The sequence below is a fragment of the Rhinoderma darwinii genome, chromosome 1 (genome assembly GCF_050947455.1).
Source record: "Rhinoderma darwinii isolate aRhiDar2 chromosome 1, aRhiDar2.hap1, whole genome shotgun sequence".
NCBI lineage: Eukaryota > Metazoa > Chordata > Amphibia > Anura > Rhinodermatidae > Rhinoderma > Rhinoderma darwinii.
This window is the reverse complement of record NC_134687.1, coordinates 312,707,401-312,730,311: the sequence shown is the minus strand read 5'-3', so window position 1 is coordinate 312,730,311 and position 22,911 is coordinate 312,707,401. Positions and strand designations below refer to the sequence as shown.

The window sequence follows — 22,911 nt, the reverse complement described above, 5'->3', positions numbered from 1 at the left end:
TGTCTAAACACTTAGATTTTGCAGTGAATCTCTCGAACGAGTAGCAAGGTACAGTTGTAAGAAGCGGACTACGTGGCAACTCCCAGTTGGGAATGTAGATTACCAAGTACTAGACTATTCTAAGTGCGCATGTCAGGACACTTAGAAAAAGAGTGATGTACAGCAACAATTTATTAAGTACCCATATAAGTCCACTGGCTATAATAAATAGCTAATCGATGCAACGCAATGTATACGTAACATCATATAGCTGCATATATGTCTGTTATTAAAGATAATTAAAAGTACTGGTAAGGAAAAGGAAGGGAACATTATTAGGAAGGATAATGTGTCAAACCTAAATGGAAACAGTTACTTTGATAATACAAAAAATCTATATGCTAACTAGCCAACATTGGCTAAATTTTACTTTGTGTTGTGTGTCCCTTTTGGATATTTAATTTATGCTAATAAAAGTTATAATTTACTTCATTATTTAAGTAGTTGGAAATTAGGGCTTCATTGTGCCTCAGGCAAATGGTGGACACGGCTCCGAAGCGGCATCGGTGCCACCATCCCTGGGTGTCGGCTGCATATTATACCGGACACCCTGGGGTAACGGCGAGGACCGAAGTTTGCTTCGATCTCCGCCATTAATCCCTTAAATACAACGGTCAAAAGCGATCGCTGCATTTAGGGTTTTTGCAGCTAATCGGCACCCCAGCAATGAAATTTCCGGGATACCGATGCTACAAAGGCAACCGGAGGCTTAACACTGGCCTCCCGTTATGCCTAGTACGGAAGACTTTCAGGCCCCGATCGGAGGCAGGGCCTAAAAGGCTTCCATAGCCGCCGGCAAGGTGGTGCTGGCTCAGAAGTTGAGCCGGTGTTATCAGCGGTGGTTGTCAGCTGTATGTTACAGCTGACATCCACCTGTGACAGCAGGAACCGTCGCAAGCTCCGATTCCTGCAAATAACCCCTTAGATGCAGTAATGGAAAGCGATCGCTGCATCTTAGTGGTTTACAGCAGATCAGCAGCTCTGCCCTGCAATCGCAGGACTGCCGACTGCTACTCTAGCAACAGGAGGCCTAACAATGGCTTCCTGCTTTGCCATTATGGAAGCGATTAGGCACCGCCCGAAGGCGAAGCCTAATCGGCTTGTGGTCAGTGAATGACTGACAGATCTAATACATTGCACTACATACGTAGTGTAATGTATTAGAAAAATAATCCGACAGCTGGACCTTCAAGTCCTCGTCCTAGTGGGACTAAAGAAAAGTGAAAAACAAAAAGTTGCTAAAATAAAAGTTTCAAGTCATAAAATAAAAACACAATCGCCCTTTTTCCCTTATCAAGTACTTTGTTATTGAAAAAAGCGAAATAAACCATACATATTTGGTATCGCCGCGACCGTAACGGTCTAAACTACAAAAATATTATGTTATTTATTCCACGCAGTGAACGGCGTAAAAAAAAATAAACTGAAAAAAAACAATGCCAGAATTTATATTTTTTGGTCACTTTGCCCTACAAATCTGCACTCCAAAAGCCAAATGGCCCTCCTTCCATTCTGAGCCCTGCCGTGTGTCCAAATAGGAGAATATGTTCACAAATGGGGTATTGTCGTACTCTAGAGAAGTTGCTTTACAACGTTGGGGTTCTTTTTTTCCTTTATTTGTTGAGAGAATAAAACATTTAGAGCTAAAGCTACAACGTATTGAAGAAAAAGGTATTTTTTTGTTTTCACTGCCCAACTCTAATAAAATCTATGAAACACCTCTGGGGTAAAAATGCTCACTACACCCCTAGATGAATTCCTCAAATGGAGTCACTTTTTGGGCGTTTTCACTGTTTTGGTCCCTCAGGGGCTTTGCAAAAGCTTCTTCCGCTGTGTGTTCGAACAGCCGTTTATGACCACATATGGGGTATTGTTTTACTCGGGAGAAATTGCTTTACAAATGTTGCTGGGCTTTTTCACCTTTAGTCCTTGTGGAAATGAGAACAAAATTAGCTAAACCTACAAAATCTAGATTACTTCCAATAATTTCTGCAAAAACCCTATGAGGTCAAAATGCTCACTATACCCCTAGATGATATCCTCAAAGGGTGTGGTTTCCAAAATGGGCTCACTTGTGGGGGATTTCCAATGTTTTGGCACCGCAAGAGCACTTTAAACCTAAAATGGTGCCTAAAAATATATCCCAATAAAAATAAGGCCCCAAAATCCACTAGGTGCTCCGTTGCTTCTGAGGCCTGTTCTTCAGTCCATAAGCACACTAGTACCACATGTGGTCCATTTCTAAAAACTGCAGAACCGGAGCAATAAATATTGAGTTGTGTTTCTCTGGTAAAATCTTCTGTGTTATGAAACAGATGGATTAAAAATGAATTTCTGCAACAAAAAAAAAATGAAATTTGTACATTTCACCTCTCATTTGCTTTAATTTCTGTGAAACGTCTAAAGGGTTAAGAAACTTTCTAAATGCTGTTTTTAATACTTTGAGGGGTGAAGTTTTAAAATCGGGTGACTTATTGGAGGTTTCTAATATATAAGGCCCTCAAAGCCACTTCACAACTGAACTGGCCCCTGTAAAAATAGCCTTTTGAAACTTACTTGAAAATGTGAGAAATTGCTGCTAAAGTTCTAAGGCCTCACGCACACGACCGTAGTGGTGTGCACGGCCGTGATTTGCGGCTCGGACAGCCGCGGAGTGTCACCCGCAGGCCGCCCGCAAATCGCGGGCCGTGCACATGGCAGAGTGCATTCATTTCTTTGAGCCTGGACTTTTTTCGGTCCGGGCTCCTGGGCAATGCATGAACCGTGGAAACCACGGTCGTGTGCATGGGACCATTGAAAGGAATGGGGCCGCAATTCACCCGCAGATTTGCGGGTGAATTGCAGCCGCAAAAATACGTTAGTGTGCATGGGGACTAAGCCTTGTAACGTCCTAGAAAAATAAAAGAATGTTCAAAAAATGATGGCAATCTCAAGTAGACATAAAGGGGATGTCAATTAGCAACTATTTTGTGTGGTATAATTAAATGTATCTGCTTGTAAGACATGCAAAGAGACTGTCACAACATTATAAGTGCCCTATCTGCTACATAAGGAGATGGGCGCTATAATGTAGGTGACAGCAGTGCTTTTTATTTAGAAAAACGATCTATTTTTACCACTTTATGAGCGATTTTTAGCTTTATGCTAATTAGTTTCTTAATGCCCAAGTGGGCGTGTTTTTACTTTAGACCAAGTGGGCGTTGTACAGAGGAGTGTATGCCGCTGACCAATCAGTGACCAATCAGCGTCATACACTTCTCCCCATTCATTTACACTGCACTAGCGATATAGTTATATCGCTATGTGCAGCCACATACACAAACACTAACATTACTCCAGTGTCCTGATAATGAATATACATTACCTCCAGCCAGGACGTCATGTGTATTCAGAAGCCGGACATGTCTGAATCTTTTCTGTGAGATTTCCAGCAAGGCAAACGTAATCTCGCGAAATTACGATGTAAATGGTTATTTAAAACGAGATTACGTACAACGCTCACTTGGTCTAAAGTAAAAACACGACTTCCTTGCACAGACCTAAGAGCTGCAGATTATATATATTGTAAATGTATTGCCTGTACTGTGTTTATATTGTTACAAATTTCTTAATAAAAATATATTGAAATAAAGTAAAAACACGCTCACTTGGGCATTAAGAAACGAATTAGCATAAAGCTAAAAATCGCTCATAAAGTGGTAAAAATAGATTGTTTGTCTAAATAAAAAGCATTACTGTCACCTACATTATAGCGCCGATCTCCTTATGTAGCAGATAGGGCACTTATAATGTGGTGACAGAGCCTCTTTAAATTTAGAAAAATGCACATTTTTCTCTAATATTTTGGTGTTTTCACAAATAAATACTGAATGGATCGAGCAAATTTTGCCATTAACAAAGTCCAAAGTGTCACGAGAAAATCTCAGAATCGCTTGGATAGGTGAAAGCACTCCAAAGTTATTACCACATAAAGTGAAACATGTCAGATTTGAAAAATGAGGCTCTGTCAGGAAGGTCAAAAGTGGCCAAAGCGGGAAGGGGTTAATGTTTATTGTAAAAAAAAAAAAAAGTGTGTTTTTTAAAAAATATACGTCATTTAACTTTATTTAAATTTGGACTTTTATTTCTATTTTTAAACTTTAATGTACTGGCATATATCTATATACTTATAGTACACAGGCAGTTGTTAGGACATACCTCAGTATGTCCTAACAGGAAATATGGTCAGACAACCCTTGAATGGACCCTGGGCTGTCTGCCCATATATGGTATGTCCCTCGATCGCGTCGCAGGGAGCAGCATCCCCTTCCAATTTTCCCCTTGAATGCTGCAGTCAGCTTTGATTGCAGCATTCAATGGAATAGTGGCAGAGATCATTTCTATGATCTCCGCTATTAGAGCGGGACTGCAGCTGTGTAATAAGCCATTGCCCCGCTCCTGACAAGTGGCGCACGCGGTCAGCATGAGGTGATGCGGCCGGCGCTGCACCAATGAGCAACGGTGCTGATGGCACTGAAGACAGAACATGGGGGTGTTTAGCAGCGGCGGCCGCATCACCTCATGCTGGCAGCGGGTGCACACTAGTCAGGAGCGGGGCCATGAGTGTATTACACAGCCGCAGCCCCGCTCTGAACTACATTCATGTGAACCATACTATGCTATTCGACTGCACAGCTTTGTATCGAAATACATGAATTAACGGTATTGAACCGTTTGAGTGTGCACGGCATCGAAATAGTATCGATATTTTGGTACATCGTGCAATCCTAGTTTTCAGTACTTTATCTTATAAATTAAACTCTGGGATATGTATTATTTATGTAATAACATTGTTTTTTTTTGCACATTAAATTATTTACACAACGGTCTGAATTTTTTAACTTTTTCAATATAGGCATTATATATATACTGCCTATAGGCATTATATATACACACCTATATTAAATTGCAGATTTATTTTTAGCACCATGTTATACTGTATTTTAGTCATCGCACTAGCACTTTATCACAAATTGATGATCTGTTTGATTTTTTTAAAATTATATATACACATATATATATATATACATATATATATATATATATATATATATATATATATAGTAGAAGGCAATTAACAGTCTTGATTCGGATACCTTTTCAAGGGTCTTATTAACCCCTTCCCGACATGCGCTGTACATGTACGGCGCTGTCGAGAGGTGCTTCCCGCAAAGCGCCGTATATATACGGCGCAGTGATGGTGCGGGCTCAGGAGCAGAGCCGGCACCATCACCGCGGGGTGACAGCTGTATTAAACAGCTGGCACCCTCCTGTAACTGCCAGGACCGGAGCTACTCTCCGATCCGACAGATTAACCCCTCAGATGCTGCGCTCAATAGAGCGCAGCATCTGATAGGTTTTCACCCTACCGGCAACCCAGTGATGCAATCGCTGGGTTGCTGTGGCAATCGGATGCCAGAAAATGGCGTCCGAGTCTGCCTTGTACGGGAGCCGATGAGGACCCGCCTGCGGCGTGTCCTCATAGGCTTGCTGTCAGTGAATAACTGACAGCGCTAATACACTGCACTACGTATGTAGTGCAGTGTATTAGAGTAGCGATCGGGGCATCAGGCCCTCATGTCCCCTAGTGGGACAAGTCAGAAAAGTAAAAAAAAGATAATAAAAATGTGGTAAAACAATAAAAACACACACATTTCAAATAAAAATAAAGCTAAACTGACTTTTTTCCCATAGGAAGTCTTTTATTATGGGAAAAACCGTAAAAATTAAAAAAAAACTATACATAATTGGTATCGCCGCGTCCGTAACGACCCAAACTACAAAACTATTATGAAATTTATCCCGCACGGTGAACGCCGTAAAAAAACCACATGAAAAACAACGCCAGAATCTTTGTTTTTAGGTCACATCTCCTTCCAAAAAATGCTATAAAAAGTGATCAAAAAGTCACATTTACTTCAAAATAGTACTAATAAAAACGACAATCCGTCCCGCAAAAAATAATCCCTGACACCGCTTTGTGCACGCAAAAATAATAAAGTTATGGGTCTTAGAATGTCGACACAGAAAACAAATGATTTTATAAAAAAAGTGATTTTATTGTGCAAAAGCTGCAATACATAAAAAAAACTATATAAATTTGGTATCGCCGTAATCGTATCGACCCGCAGAATAAAGCTAACATGTAATTTAGGGCGCACTGTGGATGCCGATAAAAAAAAACAATAAAAAACTATTCCAGAATTGCTTGTTTTTGGTAATTTCCTTTACCAAAAAATGAAATAAAAAGTGATCAAAAAGTCGTATGTGTTCTAAAATTGTACCAATAAAATCTACAGCCCGTCTCGCAAAAAACAAGCCCGCACACCGCTCAATCAACTGAAAAACAAAAAAGTTACGGCACTAGTAATGCGGTGATGAAAAAACATCTCAATGCACAGGAGGGGAACATTCCTTCAGTTTCAGGGCCCTAGAATTTAGGAACTAGGAAAGGGAAGGGACATGGCACATCCGCTGGAAGCGAGGGCGCCCGTATTATACCAGCGCAAAACTTTCCCAGTAATATTTCCCAAACTACGAAGGAGAAAAAGTCCCCAAAAGGTGCAGAGCGTTACAAAAGGGGGATAAGAAAGAAAAACGTTTATCAGTGTGACACCGGCCTGCGCATAACGGATCGCTTCACAGCGTAACACACATCTATGGATAATTGTATTATTTACCCCATTATTATACCCTCTTATTATGCCCTGATGTACTCCGCACAGATTACATATACCCTGATGTACTCCGCACAGATTACATATACCCCTGATATACTCCGCACAGATTACATGTGCCACCACATTATAAACGGAAATACCAGCAAAACCCCAAACAGAACTCTTACCAAGCAAAATCCATTCTCAAAATGGCGGTCTTGCCCTTCTTAGCCCTACAGTGTGCCCAAGCAGCAATTTATGGCCACAAGTAAGGCATTACCATACCCGGGAGAACCCGCTTAACAATTTATGGGGTAAGATTCTCTAGGGGCACAACATATTGTGCGATGAATAGGCAGATCAGGGGAAAAATTGCAATTTTCACTTTGCAACATCCACGGCGTATTCATTTCTGAAAAACACCTGTGGAGTCTAAATTCTCACTACATCCCTTGATAAATGCCTTTAGGGGTGTAGTTTCTAAAACGGGGTCACTTTTGTTTGGTACATCAGGGGTTTTGCAAATGCAACATGGCGTCCGCAAACCATTCCAGAAAAATCTACGCTCCAAAAGATAAATACCGCTCCTTTTCTTCCGATTGCTCCCATATATGTAAACAGCTGATTATAACCACATATGGGGTGTTACCGTACTCGGGAGAAATTACTTTACAAATGTTGGGGTGCTTTTTCTTCTCTATTCCTTGTAAAAATGAAAAATGTTGATCTAAAACTACATCTTGTTGGAAAAAAAAAATTATCTTTCATTTTCATAACTTAATTCTAATTAATTCAGCAAAAAACCTTTGGGGTCAAAATTTTCACTATACCCCTAGATGATTCCTCAGGGGGTGCAGTTTCCCAAATGGAGTCAATTTTGCAGTGTTTCCACTGTACTAGTACTACAGGGGCTCAGCAAATGTGACATGGCGCCCAGACACTATCCAAAATCCAAATGGTGCTAGTTCCATTCTGAGCCCTACCGTGTGTCCAAACAGATGTTTGTGACCACATGTGGGGTATTGTTTTACTCGGGAGAAGTTGCTTTACAAATGTTGCAGTGCTTTTTCTCCTTCAGTCCTTGTGGAAATGAAAAAAAAATACCTAAACCTACATTTTATTTGAAAAAATGTAGATTTTCATTTTTACGGCCTACTTCCAATAAGTTCTGTAAAACACCTGTGGAGTCAAAATGCTCACTATACCCCCTAGATAATTTCCTCAAGGGGTGTAGTTTCCAAAATGGGGTCACTTGTTGGGGGTTTCTACTGTTTTGTCCCCTCAGGAGCTTTGAAAATGCGACATGGCCTCCGCAAACCATTCCTGCTAAATTTGAGTTCCGAAAGCCAAATGGCGCTCTTTCCCTTCTCAGCCTCGCCGTGTCTCCAAACAGCCGTTTATTACTACATGTGGGGTATTGTTTTACTCGGGAGAAATTTCTTTACAAATTTTATGGTGCTTTTTCTCCTTTAGTCCTTGTGGAAATGAAAACAAATTAGCTAAACCTACATTTTATTTGAAAAAAATGTAGATTTTCATTTTCATGGCCTAGTTCCAAAAATTTTTGCAAAAACACTGGCCGGTCAAAATGCTTGCTACACCCCTAGATAAATTCCTCGAGGGGTATAGTTTCCAAAATGGGGTCACTTGTTGGGGGTTTCCACTGTTTTGTCCCCTAGGGGGCTTTGCAAATGCGACATGGCCTCCGCAAACCATTCCTGCTAAATTTGAGCTCCAAGAGTCAAATGGCTCTCTTTCCATTCTAAGCCCTGCCGTGTGTCCAAATAACCGTTTATTACCACATGTGGGGTATTGTTTTACTCGGGAGAAATTGCTCTACAAATGTTGTGGTGCTTTTTCTACTTTAGTTCTTTTGGAAATGAAAAAAAATTAGCTAAACCTACATTTTATTTGAAAAAAATGTAGATTTTCATTTTCATGGCCTAGTTCCAAAAATTTTTGCAAAAAAACTGGCTGGTCAAAATGCTTGCTACACCCCTAGATAAATTCCTCGAGGGGTGTAGTTTCCCAAATGGGGTCACTTTTGGGGGGTTTCCACTGTTTTAGTTCCACAAGACCTGTTCAAAGCTGACATGGTGCCTAAAATATATTCTAATAAAAAGGAGACCCAAAATCCACCAGGTGCTCCTTTGCTTCTGAGGCCGGTGCTTCAGTCCAGTAGCACACTAGAGCCACATGTGGGATATTTCCTAAAACTGCAGAACCTGGGCAATAAATATTGAGTTGCATTTCTTGGGTAAAACATTCTGTGGTACAAAAAAAATGGATTCAAAATGAATTTCTGGAAAAAAATTATGAACTTTGTAAATTTCACCTCTACTTGCCTTAATTCCTGCGCAATGTCTAAAGGGTTAAAAAACTTTCTAAATGCTGTTTTGAATACTTTGAGGGGTGCAGTTTTTAAAATGGGGTGACTTATTGGGGGTTTCTAATATCTAAGGACCTCAAAGCCACTTCACAACTGAACTGGCCCCTGTAAAAATAGCATTTTTAAATTTTCTTGAAAATGTGAGAAATTGCTGCTAAAGTTCTAAGCCTTGTAACGTCCTAGAAAAAGAAAAGGATGTTCAAAAAACGATGCCAATCTAAAGTAGACATATGGGGGATGTTAGTTAGCAACATTTTTGTGTGGTATAACTGCCTGTCTTACAAGCAGATACATTTAAATTGAGAAAAATGCTAATTTTTGCAATTTTTCGTTAAATTTTGGTGTTTTTCACAATTAAATACTGAATGTATCGGGCAAATTTTGCCAGTAACAAAGTCCAATGTGTCACGAGAAAACAGTCTCAGAATCACTTGGATAGGTAAAAGCATTCCGGAGTTATTACCACATAAAGTGAAACATGAAACATGAAAAATGAGGCTCTGTCAGGAAGGTCAAAAACAGCCAAAGAGGGAAGGGGTTAAGCTACAGCTATTTATTTTTTCATGCTTTTTTTCCAAGTTAATTCTCTAGCCATATATTTGCTTCCTGCAAAGCACCAAAACCAGCACCAAAACACGCAGCATAAAATTGCACCTATTACCGCATCAAAATGTAAAAAGCGCACCTAAAGGCGCATAAAATAAAAAAACATGCTATTCGGTGCGAATTTTACCTGTGGAATTACCTGCGTTTACCTGTGGTTTTGATCCAGATTTTCTGCTCCAAATTACGCAACGTGCGCATGTAGCCTTAGGCTGGATTCACACGAGCACATTACGTCCGTAATGGACGGAACGTATTTCGACCGCAAGTCCCGGACCGAACACACTGCAGGGACCCGGGCTCCTAGCATCATAGTTATGTAAAACGATAGGAAGTCCCTGCCTCCCCGTGGAACTACGGTCCCGTACTGAAAACATGATTACAGTACGGGACAGTTGTCCTGCAGCGAGGCAGGGACTCCTAGCATTGTACATAAGTATGATGCTAAGAGCCCGGCTCCCTGCAGTGTGTTCGGTCCGGGACTTGCGGCCGAAATACGTTCCGTCCATTACGGACATAATGTGCTCGTGTGAATGCAGCCTTACATTTCATTTTTAAAGGGACATCCCCAGAATAGAAATTTATCGCCTATCAACAGGATAAGTGAGGCCCCACGGCCAGGGCCCCCACGATCACTGGAACTGGGGGCCCAAGCCCCCAACTGTGAGGAGGAGCTTGACTGTAGGACGTGGATGCGCCCTGCCGCTCTATTCAAGGTCTATGGGACTGCAGAAACAGCCAAGCACTGTACTTGGCAGTCTCCATCAGTCCCATTTAGAACTGCACTTGCTCATCCACCGTTCCACATGATGATTTCATCACTGCGAGCCTCGTTCTAGTGATCAGTGGGTGTCCCAGCAAGTAGAGCCATCAGCAATCAGAAACCTATCCTGTGGATAGGGGATAAATGTCTATTCTGGGAATAAACTTTTAAGCTCACTACTATTTTAAATATTTGTTAAAATTATGATTATTAGGGAATTTTTACTTATGTACCGTATTTTTTGGACTATAAGGGCTTGTTTAGACAAACGTGTAATACGTCCGTGCAACGCGCGTGATTTTCACATGTGTCGTACGGACCTATGTTAGTCTATGGGGCAGTGCAGACAGTCCGTGATTTTTGCGCAACAGGAGTCTGTTGTGTAAAACTCACGACATGTCCTATATTTCTGCGTTGTTCGCATATCACGCACCCATTGAAGTGAAAATTCCGTGGGACGAGCGTGATTCGCACAACAGCTGTCAAACTATGAATGTAAACAGAAAAGCACCACATGCTTTTCTGTTTACAAACATCCAAACGGAGTGTCATAATGATGGCGGCTGCGCGTAAATCACACAGCCGCGCATCATACGGGGATGACACACGGAGCTGTTAAGTGCCTTTTGCGCACGCAAAACGCCGCTTTTTTGTGTGCGCAAAACGCACACGCCCATGTAAACCCGGCCTCAGACGCACCTGACCATAAGACGCACCCTGGTTTTAGACAACAGAAAGTAGGAAAAAAATTCTTTGTTAAAATATAATTTATTCTGTTTCACCACATACTGAGAGCCACATTTTTTAAATATTTTTTTCATTTATTGAGCGGTGTGAGGGATTATTTTTTGCGGGACGAGCTGTAGTTTTATTGGCACTATTTTTTGGTACATACGATTTTTTAATCACTTTTTTTTTATTTCATTTTTTAAGCACTAAGGTGACCAAAAAACTATTTTGATGTTTTCAATTTTTAAACTGACCATGCGAGTTAAATGGTATATTGTAATAGATCTGACTTTTACGGACGCAGCGATACCAAATTATTTTATTTTTTACATTGTGCTTGGGGAAAAATGGGAAAAGGGTTTTTTTTTGAACTTTTAATATTTTTTTTTACACTCCTGAAAATGTATCTAACATTTTTTTTTTTACACATTTTATTACTTCCCCATGGGGACTAAACCAGCGGTCACTTGGTTACATGAGGAGTTAATGAAACAGCGTAACTACGCTGTTTCTCTAACTCCCATAGTAGTGAATGGCAGTTACGGAAGCAGCGTAGCATGCGAGCTACGCTGTTTCCGTAACACCGCATGTAATCAAGTGGCCAGGAGAGCACAGAAAGCTGGAACAGAATTTAGGGGGCCCCGTTCTAGAGATAGGTGTGGGTCCCAGAGGTGGGACCTGCATATATTTGACATTTATGACATATCCTGTGGATATGTCATAAATGTCCTTCATAGAAAAACCCCTATAAATGCCGCGGTCGCTATTGACCATGGCATTTAACTAGTTAAAGGGGTTTGCCATAAAACACATTTACCCCCTATCCACAGGATAGGGGCTACATGTGAGATCGCTGGGGGGTCCGACCGCTGGGACACCCAGCGATAAGGAGAACAGGGGACCGAAAGTCACCCAAAGCGCTACATGAGAAGCCTGGACTTCCAGGTCCTGTTTCCGGCTTATTTGTTCCGCAGCTCTATAGAGATCAATGGAGAGCCGCTCGCGCATGAGCAGAAGAATCCCATTGATCTCTATGAAGCTGCCGGACACAGAACGCGGAAGTCACAGCTTCTCATGCAGCGGTCTTGGTAACTTTCGGTCCCCGTTCTCCTTATCGATCACACATGTATCCCCTATCCTGTAGATAGGGGATACATGTGTTTTATGGCACAACCCCTTTAAACTGCCAGGAACAGCGAAATTGCTGTTCCTGGCCGTTAGAGCAGCATGTCAGAAGCGAACACCTGCAGTGTATGGAGCGGGCTCAGCGCGTGAGGCCACTCCATACATCATCCCCCCCCCCCCCCTGATCCATGATGTGCCGGCACGTCATGGGTTCGGGAAGGGGAAAAGTAATGAAGCGGTCATGGGGCCCGGCGATGCCGGCTCCCTTGACTGCGGACTATAAGACGCAGGGACTTTTTAGCAAGATTTATTTTTGCTAAAAACTGCGTCTTATAGTCCGAAAAATACAGTAATTCCCTGACTAAACGTTTTAAGCAATTTAATCATTTCTATTATTACACTTTACAGAGCTTCACCATAATAACGCATGAAAAGCCATGAGAAGTCTATGGGCGCATCCGCAATTGCAGGCGCCTACGGATGTGTATCCGTAGCAGTCGGATCCGTATTTGCGGACATTAAATACCCTTACGGTGGTGTGCATGAGGCCTAAGTGATTTTCTAGACGTATATTAGTGTGAAGGGGAAAAATACCTTATATTACTGTATGCACATTTCCTCACCATAAGAAAAACAACAATGTGATAGTTCAAAAATAATCAAAAAAGGTAGAGTGGAGGAGTGAAAGGCCCTTTAACAAATAAATCTACCTTACAGCATACTTAGGGCTCATGCATATGGCTGTATTACAGTCCTGTATTGTACAGATGTGCAATATGGCACTTATAGACTGCATTGGGCTCATACTATTTATACAGAGGCTTGCACTAAATTTCGAAGAGAAAACCTTACAGAATCCATGCAGGCAAAATATTGTGACATGTTCCATCTCATGCTGTATTACAGAATGCGGCTTCTAGGGAACACAGTGCCTCAGGAAGGCAACATACTTACGCAGTGCCTAGGACTCCATAATATGGACGCGTAAGGACTCCGTGTGAAATCCTATTTGGACTGAATTGCTGTGTGCATTGACTCCTATACACACTTTTTTTTTCTTGGTCCCTATTCCGGATACAGCACGTTCTCAATTTCTATCTTATTAAAATAAACAATGAAGAGCCTCATGTGAATTCTATTTTTTTAATAACTCCCGGTCTTGATGCATTTGTACATGGATGTAATCGGCACAATTGTCCTGAAATTCAAGATCATCATGCGGTGCCAGAGAAGTGGTGCATTTATCATATATAGCGCACTCCATGTGGCAAGCTAAACACACTCTCATGACTACAGGATCTAGTTTACCAGATGTGCAGCTTGCTTCATCCTTCCCGGTCTATGAGAAACAAATGCAACCGTCAGCAGTGCAGATGGCCCCAAAGGCTTTATGTTTACCTGGTAATAAACATATTAAGGCCTAAGTTACACGGTTTAGGGGTTTTTTGTAACCCAATTGCACTAACTAATTTTGCCAGTGTTCAATCGTCTGTCTTGGAACCTACTTATGGCTATGGGACATACGGGATTAGTAAATCATGATCACGTGCAAAATCACCAGCATTAGCCCGATGTCACAAACCAATTCTTTGTGGTTGATCACTGACTTTTTGCCATTTAAAAAATGTGATTAATGGCCAACAGTAGCATAAAATATTGATTTTGTACCATGAAGTAGTTTTTCGACAGTAAGTGCTATAAAGACCTGGTGAGTTTTATGTAAAAGGTTCACCAAGTGTTACGTAAGTATTTTGCTGCGGATTTCACCCCTTCTACATTGAAAACGGTGAAATCTGAAGTGAACATAAGGAACAGAATGAGCAAGATGCAAATTTGAAGATCCGCTGCATGCTTTTATTTCGGTCCGGAAAACGTTAAAGTGTAGCTAAACGTTTCTGACATGTCAGACACGTCAGAGGTTTGGACTGGTGGGGATCCGAACACTGAGACCCCACCAATCACTAGAACGATGCAGCTGAAGTGCTCGTGTGATAACTCAGCCGCTTTGTGTCTATTCGGCTATTTCCGGAAATAAATGTATCGTGTACGGACTCAATAGAAAGTCTATGAGCCCATCCTCCGATACATCGGCTTCCCGAAAAAAGCCAAACAGACATGAAGTAGCTGAGCGCTCACACGAGCGCCTCAGCTGCATCGTTCTAGCAATTGGTGGGGGTCTCAGCGCTTGGACCCCCACCAATCCAAACTTCTGACATGTCTCTATGACATGTCAGAAGTTTGTCAAACGTTTAGATACACCTTAAAGAGGCTCTGTCACCACATTATAAGTGCCCTATCTCCTACATAAGGAGATCGGCGCTGTAATGTAGGTGACAGTAATGCTTTTTATTTAGAAAAACGATCTATTTTTAGCACTTTATGAACAATTTTTAGCTTTATGCTAATTAGTTTCTTAATGCCCAAGTGGGCGTGTTTTTACTTTAGACCAATTGGGCGTTGTACAGAGGAGTCTATGACGCTAACCTATCAGTGACCAATCAGCGTCATACACTTCTCTCCATTCATTTACACAGCAGCATCATGTTCTTACTAGAACACGATGTGCTGCCACATACACAAACACTAACATTACTCCAGTGTCCTGATAATGAATATACATTACCTCCAGCCAGGACGGGATGCGTATTCAGAATCCTGACATGTCTGAATCTTTTCTGTGAGATTTCCAGCAAGGCAAACGTAATCTCGCGAGATTACGCTGTAAACTGTCATTTAAAACGAGATTACGCTTGCCTTGCTGGAAATCTCACAGAAAAGATTCAGACATGTCAGGATTCTGAATACACATCACGTCCTGGCTGGAAGTAATGTATATTCATTATCAGGACACTGGAGTAATGTTAGTGTTTGTGTATGTGGCTGCACATCGTGTTCTAGTAAGAACACAATGCTGCTGCGTAAATGAATGGAGAGAAGTGTATGACGCTGATTGGTCAGCGGCATACACTCCTCTGTACAACGCCCACTTGGTCTAAAGTAAAAACACGCCCACTTGGGCATTAATAAACTAATTAGCATAAAGCTAAAATCGCTCCTAACGTGGTAAAAATAGATTGTTTTTCTAAATAAAAACCACTGCTGTCACCTACATTATAGCGCCAATCTCCTTATGTAGGAGATAGGGCACTTATAATGTGGTGACAGAGCCTCTTTAAGCAGCACGTGGATCAGATTTGCTCAAATGTCATCCACATGGCTGGGACTGTAATCGGTTATGGATTTTCCGAACTGAAAATCTGCAGCATTTCCGTCCCATGTGAATCCAGCCCCTGTTCACAGTGGGTTTTTTGGAGCTGATTTTGACACGGAAACAACAAATCGGAATCAACTAAAAAAAACTGCCAAAGTCGCCCCACATTGATTTCATTGGGAGGCAGAAGCGTTTATTTTCCCGGGTGGAATTCTGAAGCAGATTTTTTTCTGCCTGCAAAAAAACTGTGCGAATAGGGTCTAAGAGATAATAAAAAAATAAATAAAAAAATTCAATGGTCTACAGCCACATAGCTGTGTATTTGATTTGCAAAGAAAACCCCCAATAACAATCGCATGTGCAGCTTAGGTCTAATGTCCTCCAGTGGAATGTGTTGCAATTGATGTAGCATGAAATGAGAATTACTCAAGTATTTTGAGAAAAAGATTTACGGTCCTTGATAACTTTAACAACCCCATAGTCACTAGGAGTCTTTAAAGGTTATACAGAGTGCAAACTTCTAGTATTTTATACATCTCACAGTCCGAGTACTTTACATATGCCGTTAAAGGGCTGATCTGCTTTTGGTAACCCCATCCATATTCCTTATTGGGGCACATGGATGTAATAGGGGAGCAAGCATGTCCAAGAATTACGCAAATAGCCGAGTTTAATACTGGCGAATCACGTTGTGGGTACAGTCCAGAAGTAGGACCATTGTAATGTCAGGGGACCTATAACATGGGATAGAGTTGTCCAAATCAGACATGTGTTAAAAGAAATGTATGCCCTTCTAATAACTAAAAACAGAATTCTGTATTGTCCACATTTCTATTTTAACGTTGGTTATAAACAAATGCAGTGACATTTTTGAAATCATGAGAAATACTATTCTAAAAAGTACGTACAATTGAATCAATAAACAAGTGATCCTGTTTGTCCTAAGCAGAACTAATACAGTAACATTACAGTTACCATCTCCATGCTGATAGTCAAACACAGTATCAGCGTGAAAACAGCTTTAGTCTCAATGCCACCATTATATTATTCATAAACAGATGGGTGGTGGGTGCAGATCACTCGTTATTCAGCAAATCTAATGAAATGAAAAGATAAAGCCTTCAACTAGAAACTGACCAGCAATGCACATCATACACCCATCTCAACACACCTAATGATTTCCAAGTACATCCGTAAGGCGGCTACAGGAATGTTGTGCCAAACTAAACTGGGCCGAAAGGCAACAGGTGGGTATATACATGAATTAAACGCTGCCCAAACCTGAAAACATCATGTTTAAATACAGACACTCCAAGAATTTCTCCTTATGTCAGAGAAGTTTACGGCCAGAAGTTCAGGTGCCGAATCCCTCCCTTGTAAGTCATAATTGCGGGCATCTCGGAGGCTGGGTTTTACATGGTGCTATTTGGCATGGTCTTCAAACCAGACAGATTCTGTGCCTTTAGAAATCATATTGGAGGAATAAGACAGTCACTGGTGAATTCCTTTCCAAGTCGAACAAGAGGGGGCCTTGATGGTCAAAATTGATTGTTTTGATCATGTAGAGTCACTATTTTGGTAGTCAAATAAAGTCACCTGTGACCACCTTATTCTCTCCAGATCAGCTACACAAAACACCAAAGCAGCTCTCTAGTGTAAGGACCCTCTTAAACAACATCATAGATCTGAGCAACCCTTGTGATTCTGACGTATAAGGGTAGTGGGAGATTGTGCTTGAAAAAAAAAAAAAAAAAAAAGTTTGCCTTCGACAACCAAATAAACAATAAAAGGGAAGTTAAGGACACTGCAGACACAGACCAACAGAAAATGAGAAAAGTTGGAGGTGGAAATAGTGAAGTGACAAGTAGAGAAAGTGCAGGGGCACTGCACCAGTAGAGACGCGGAAGGGTTTTAATGGTGGGCATAAGGCACTAAGACACGGCATGAACAAGAACTTAGATAGAGCAGCTTGAAGGTAGCAATGCAACCAACTAGGGGGCCATCAATATAAAAACAGAGACATTAACTACAATAAACTGAATAGACATAAACGTGTAGCTACGAGTACCAAGCAGAATAGTGTATGGAAATCTGCCAATGTGGATGGAAATAAATAAAAGTGGTTTTGGACTCCAATACCTAAGACACCACACTTCTAGACCTGGAGTACACTGGCAGGAGCTGGTGACATACAGAAGGTGGTGGCAATGGACGAAGCACCTGCAACACTGGTCTAGAAGTGTAAAGAGGCGCTCAATAGCATCAAGATTTAGGGATGTGTGCTAAAGACAACACCGAATATTACTTTCTCCTTGTTGAGTACTGGCAGAACTGTAATCGAGTACGAAGGACATGAAATGTAGGCTGGCAAAACAATGTGACAATGAGCGGGCATGAGTAACCAAGGCTGAGTGAGCAAGTTACACGTAAATTCTAATTGTAGACTCGATCTATGGTGTGGAGGGATCAAAGGAGAGTGGAAGACACTAGAAAGACTGGAGTAGACAGGTGGAGGAAAGTGACAGCGAGTTAGCGGTGGTTAAAAAGAAGATGGGGTGTTACAATAGTGGGTGAGAAAAAAAAAAACACTACGAGGGGGATCCCCGAAACTGACAGGGGGACACCACCTAGACATTGGCTCCATCATTACATGTATACAGGAGACATGGAGAACTTCTAGGAATGGCAGGTGAGCGAAGGGTAAAAGGGCAATTCAATTACTGGTCTGCAGCATCACAACACAATACATTAATGGGGTGGAAGGCAGAGGCACTATAGAATCCCCCTTAAGGCCATGATCCAGGGGGTCTCTAGAAAGTAGGAAGGGGAGGGGAAGCAGTGGAATACAAGGCAGGATGGAGACATTACATGGCTGAGGAGCCATGAGGGCTTATTTATGGATCACACATAGCAAGCACTACACATGCAGGAGGACATTAAAGAGAAAAGAAGATGTGCTAGATTAGAAAGGGGGAGGGCTGAGGAGGTGGGGAGGGGGAGTCATGATTAGGACTATTCCCATGTATCTCAGATCCCAGTTCCCCTCTCACTTTGCAGGGTGGAAATCAGACACTGACCTGCTGCAATTGTTATGGTGGAGCGGCTCCTGTAGTTGCTGTGTCTCTGGAGATAAAGCCGCTGCTGGTTGCTGGAGGGGGCTTCACCACCGGGCACAGCACAGACACACAGGGCAAAAGGAGAAGCCTCGGTGTGTGTGTCTGTGCAGCAGGCAAAGCCAAGGAGGGGGTTATGTATCAGGGTGCTGGAGCCTAGTGGCAGGAACGGGGTGACAGGAGGGCACTCGTGTTCCCAATGAGTCCCCCCTTAGTTAAAATAAGAAGAGAGAAAAACGAGGAGGAAAAAAATTCCGGCTGGAGTTTAAAACAAAGAGGCGGAAATAGCCGAGTCGTGCCGAGGAGAGCCGAATGTATGAGCTGCGCCTGCGCCTGGCGGAGGGGGGAGGACAGCACAGGGGGAGGAGGGGAAGCTTGGGATTGTCCTTCTCTATTGCAGGGAGAGAGGGAAGGAGGAGAGGTGTGAGGTGCATGTGAGGAGCCCCACGCTGCCACCAAGCAGATGTGACTTACGTGAGGTCTTTCATTTCCTATCACTATGACTACATGCCTATACTCCAATGGGCAGCTTTTTTTTGGGTGAAGTTGTCATATTTTAGTCACAAAGTTGAGATCTTAAGTGTATACCTGTTAAAATACAGGTGGCACAAGCAATGGCTTTACTGAGGGGTGAACAGTAAACATGCCAATGGGCATTAAGGGGCACAGAGAGAAGGGGCTACAACCCCCACTGGTTTTATTGTCAATGAGTGGGTTGTGCTTCCAACAGTTGGGTGCTGTGTGTGGCACAGCATTTTTCAAATCAATCTCCCATGGTGGTCCTATTTTATTGCATTCACATTTTTTTTTCTATTGGTACCAAGTCACGGAAGCCTACCTAACAGCTTATACCCTCCTAAAGGCCTCAACTGACGGGCCCCCCATAAGTGCTTCAGATTAGGTGATTCCCATTTAATGTCTACTGCAAGTGCCCCATACGCACCTGCCCCAGGTGCCCCTTTAGCCACAGGTTAATCCCCATACAGGCTTTAGCCACAGGATTGCCCCCCATACAGGCTTTAGCCACAGGTGTGCCCCCTAACAGACTTTAGCCACAGGTGGTATTCCCCCATACAGGATTCAGTTACAGGTGTGTTCCCATACAGGCCTTAGCCACAGATGGCTTCTATGAAATGCCCTCAATACCACAGATATGTCCCCCTTTTAGCCCCAGCTGAATACCAACAGGGACGTGTGCTGGGATGTCCCCATACTGGGTCTCTGTTTCTGGGCATTTGAATTCTAACTTATGTTTTGGTCTTCAGGCTTCTTAGGCCCCATGCAGACGACAGTAAAAAAAATCTCTGTAACATCGGAATTACGCAGTTACGGACCCATTCGGTTCTATTGGCCGCGGACACCTTTCCGTATCGCTACGGATAAGTGTCTGTGCCGTAGAACTGTACCGCAAAGGATAGAACATATATGACCTAAAGAAGACAGATGCTCAGAAGACGAGAATATGCAAAAATAGAAAAAAATCTTTATTGAATTACATGATAAAAGACAATAGATAAAATGAGGAATCCACAAACCAGCAGATAAAAAGGACGATAAGCTGTGTGTCCAACAGATGAATAAAAAGTACAAAGTCGTACCAATGACACGCCTTCCAAAAAGTTTTGATATAGACTGAAGTGAGGAGACCGTATATACATACAATGATGCGCTGCACAAGCACAAAAAATATGAATAGTGATTAAACATGTATTAAGTCCATATGAACGTGGAGGAAAGCAGTTATACACAAAAATACTGAGGCATACCCATGATGGATGCAGGAAGAGACACAGCGAACGTCCGCCCCAATGCGCGTTTCGTCGCTAATGCCTTAGTCTGGGGGTGACGTTGAACAATAAACTCACCATATTTAAATGGGGACTGGCCAACTACAAAAACATGCGTCAGGTGAAAAATACACCGTTCAAAACATCTTTACCTCACTGTATAGTTACTGGTCGCGTCGTCCTGGAGAGTAAAATGGCCGCATCAGTCACGAGGAGCCGGATACACGTCACCGCGTCATGAGTGATGAAACGGAGGCCGGTCACCACGCACCAATCACAAAGCGACACAGTGAGCAGAGAACACAGGATCGCAGTTAAAAAGGCTCTGTCACCACATTATAAGTATCCTGTCTCCTACATAATGTGATCGGTGCTGTAATGTGGATAACAACAGTGGTTTTTATTTAGAAAAACGATAATTTTTGACAGAGTTATGACCTATATTAGCTTTATGCTAATGAGTTTCTCAATGAACAACTGGGCGTGTTTTACTTTTTTACCAAGTGGGCGTTGTACAGAGGAGTGTATGACGCTGACCAATCAGTGACCAATCAGCGTCATACACTTCTCCCCATTCATTTATTCCGCACATAGTGATCTTACTAGATCACTATGTGCAGCCACATACACACACATTAACGTTACTCAAGTGTCCTGACAATGAATATACATTACCTCCAGCCAGGACGGGATGTATATTCAGAATCCTGACACTTCACTAACGTTTGTGGTTGATTTACAGCAGAGCAGGCGTAGTCTCGCTGTAAATGACAGTTTACAGCGTAATCTCGCGAGACTACGCCTGATGTGCTGTAAATCAACCACAAAAGCTACAGAAGTATCAGGATTCTGAATACACATCCCGTCCTGGCTGGAGGTAATGTATATTCACTGTCAGGACACTTGAGTAGAGTTAGTTTGTGTGTATATGGCTACATATAGTGATCTAGTAAGATAAGAACACTATTGCAGCGTATATGAATGGAGAGAAGTGTATGACGCTGATTGGTCAGCGTCATACACTCCTCTGTACAACGCCCACTTGGTCATATAGTAAAACACGCCCAGTTGTCCATTGAGAAACTCATTAGCATAAAGCTAATATAAGTCATAACTCCGTCAAAAATGATCGTTTTTCTAAATAAAAAAACACTGCTGTAATCTACATTACAGCGCCGATCACATAATGTACAATATAGGCCACTTATAATGTCGTGACAGAGTCTCTAAGGTAAGTTTGCCCAATCGTAATTAACAATACATGTATGCAATACAGCATTGATAACCATAATATCAATAAAGAAGATACATCTCGAAATATCATGATCATCAGAACCACATAATGCATTTGCAGGGAAAATAAATACAGAACCAAAAAGATTGGTGCAGTGAAAAAAGTCTAATAAAAATGAAAGAAAAGAAAAGAAAGTGCCACAAAATAAATGTAAAAAACACATCACAAAGTCACAGTGTACAATCTCTATGTAATATAAGGTGATAATGTGATATTCATGCTGAATATATAAACGTGAATAAGTATAAATATTGATACCATAAAATGTGAAAATAAAAAAATATAATAAACTTATTTGTGCATAAATGATGTCCAAAATTATAATATACATAATGTATATATTACATAAAAGTGCATTCAAGATCATACAATTTTCAACAATGCATATGTAAATATATGAATGTAAACATGTATCGAACTTTTGTTCTCTGATCGTCAAGAATTCTTCAAGAGTTGCATGAATTCCAACAATATTGATTGACGAACATGGGAAAGCCCATTGGCGCAGAGGAACCCCAAATAAAGAAAATGGAAACTCCAAATGTGACAATGGGATTATACAATATAAATCCAATCTGTATGAAAAGAGATATATGATTAGTTAAAATCACAAACCGAAGATAAAAAACGATAGCAAAAATATACCCAACACCACTAAAATGAACTGGCAATCAGAGAAATGAGGAGAACCCAGTGGTCTCATTGAGGCCTTAGGATGTACATTTTGTAGCCTCCAAATCCACTTACATTCTCTCTGTAGGAGAAGTTTTCTTAGATCACCTCCTCGCATATCGATATTGATGTAATCAATACCTTTTACCTTCAATAATCTCGAATTACATGAGTGGTGGAGTCGAAAGTGTTTAGGAATTGTTTTTAATTGTTCCAGATCTTCTACCATTTTAGCGTTCTCTATATCCCTAACATGTTCTCTCACTCGAACCCGCAACTCGCGGGTAGTCATGCCTATGTAAATTTTAGAGCACGGACATGTGGCATAATAAATAACGCCTTTAGTGTTACAGGTAATAGGCCAACACATTTTGAAGTTATGTCCACTAGAATCAACAAAATACTCAGAGCACTCGATGTTAGGACAGCTTAAACAATCCCCACACGATCTGCAGCCCCATTTAGGGCCCTTTGTGCCAAATACTTTA

At 41.6% G+C, this 22,911-nt stretch overlaps 1 protein-coding gene across 3 annotated transcripts in view; it reads right to left on the bottom strand.

The window, feature by feature from the left end:
* PCGF3 (polycomb group ring finger 3) overlaps positions 1-18,968 on the bottom strand; it is a 188,147-nt gene extending 169,179 nt beyond the window's left edge. For all 3 annotated transcript variants that reach the window (XM_075851333.1, XM_075851341.1, XM_075851351.1), the window contains exon 1: positions 18,635-18,968. The gene's annotated coding sequence lies outside the window, so the exon portion shown is untranslated. The remainder of the gene's footprint in view (positions 1-18,634) is intronic.
* Positions 18,969-22,911: the final 3,943 nt, after the last annotated feature.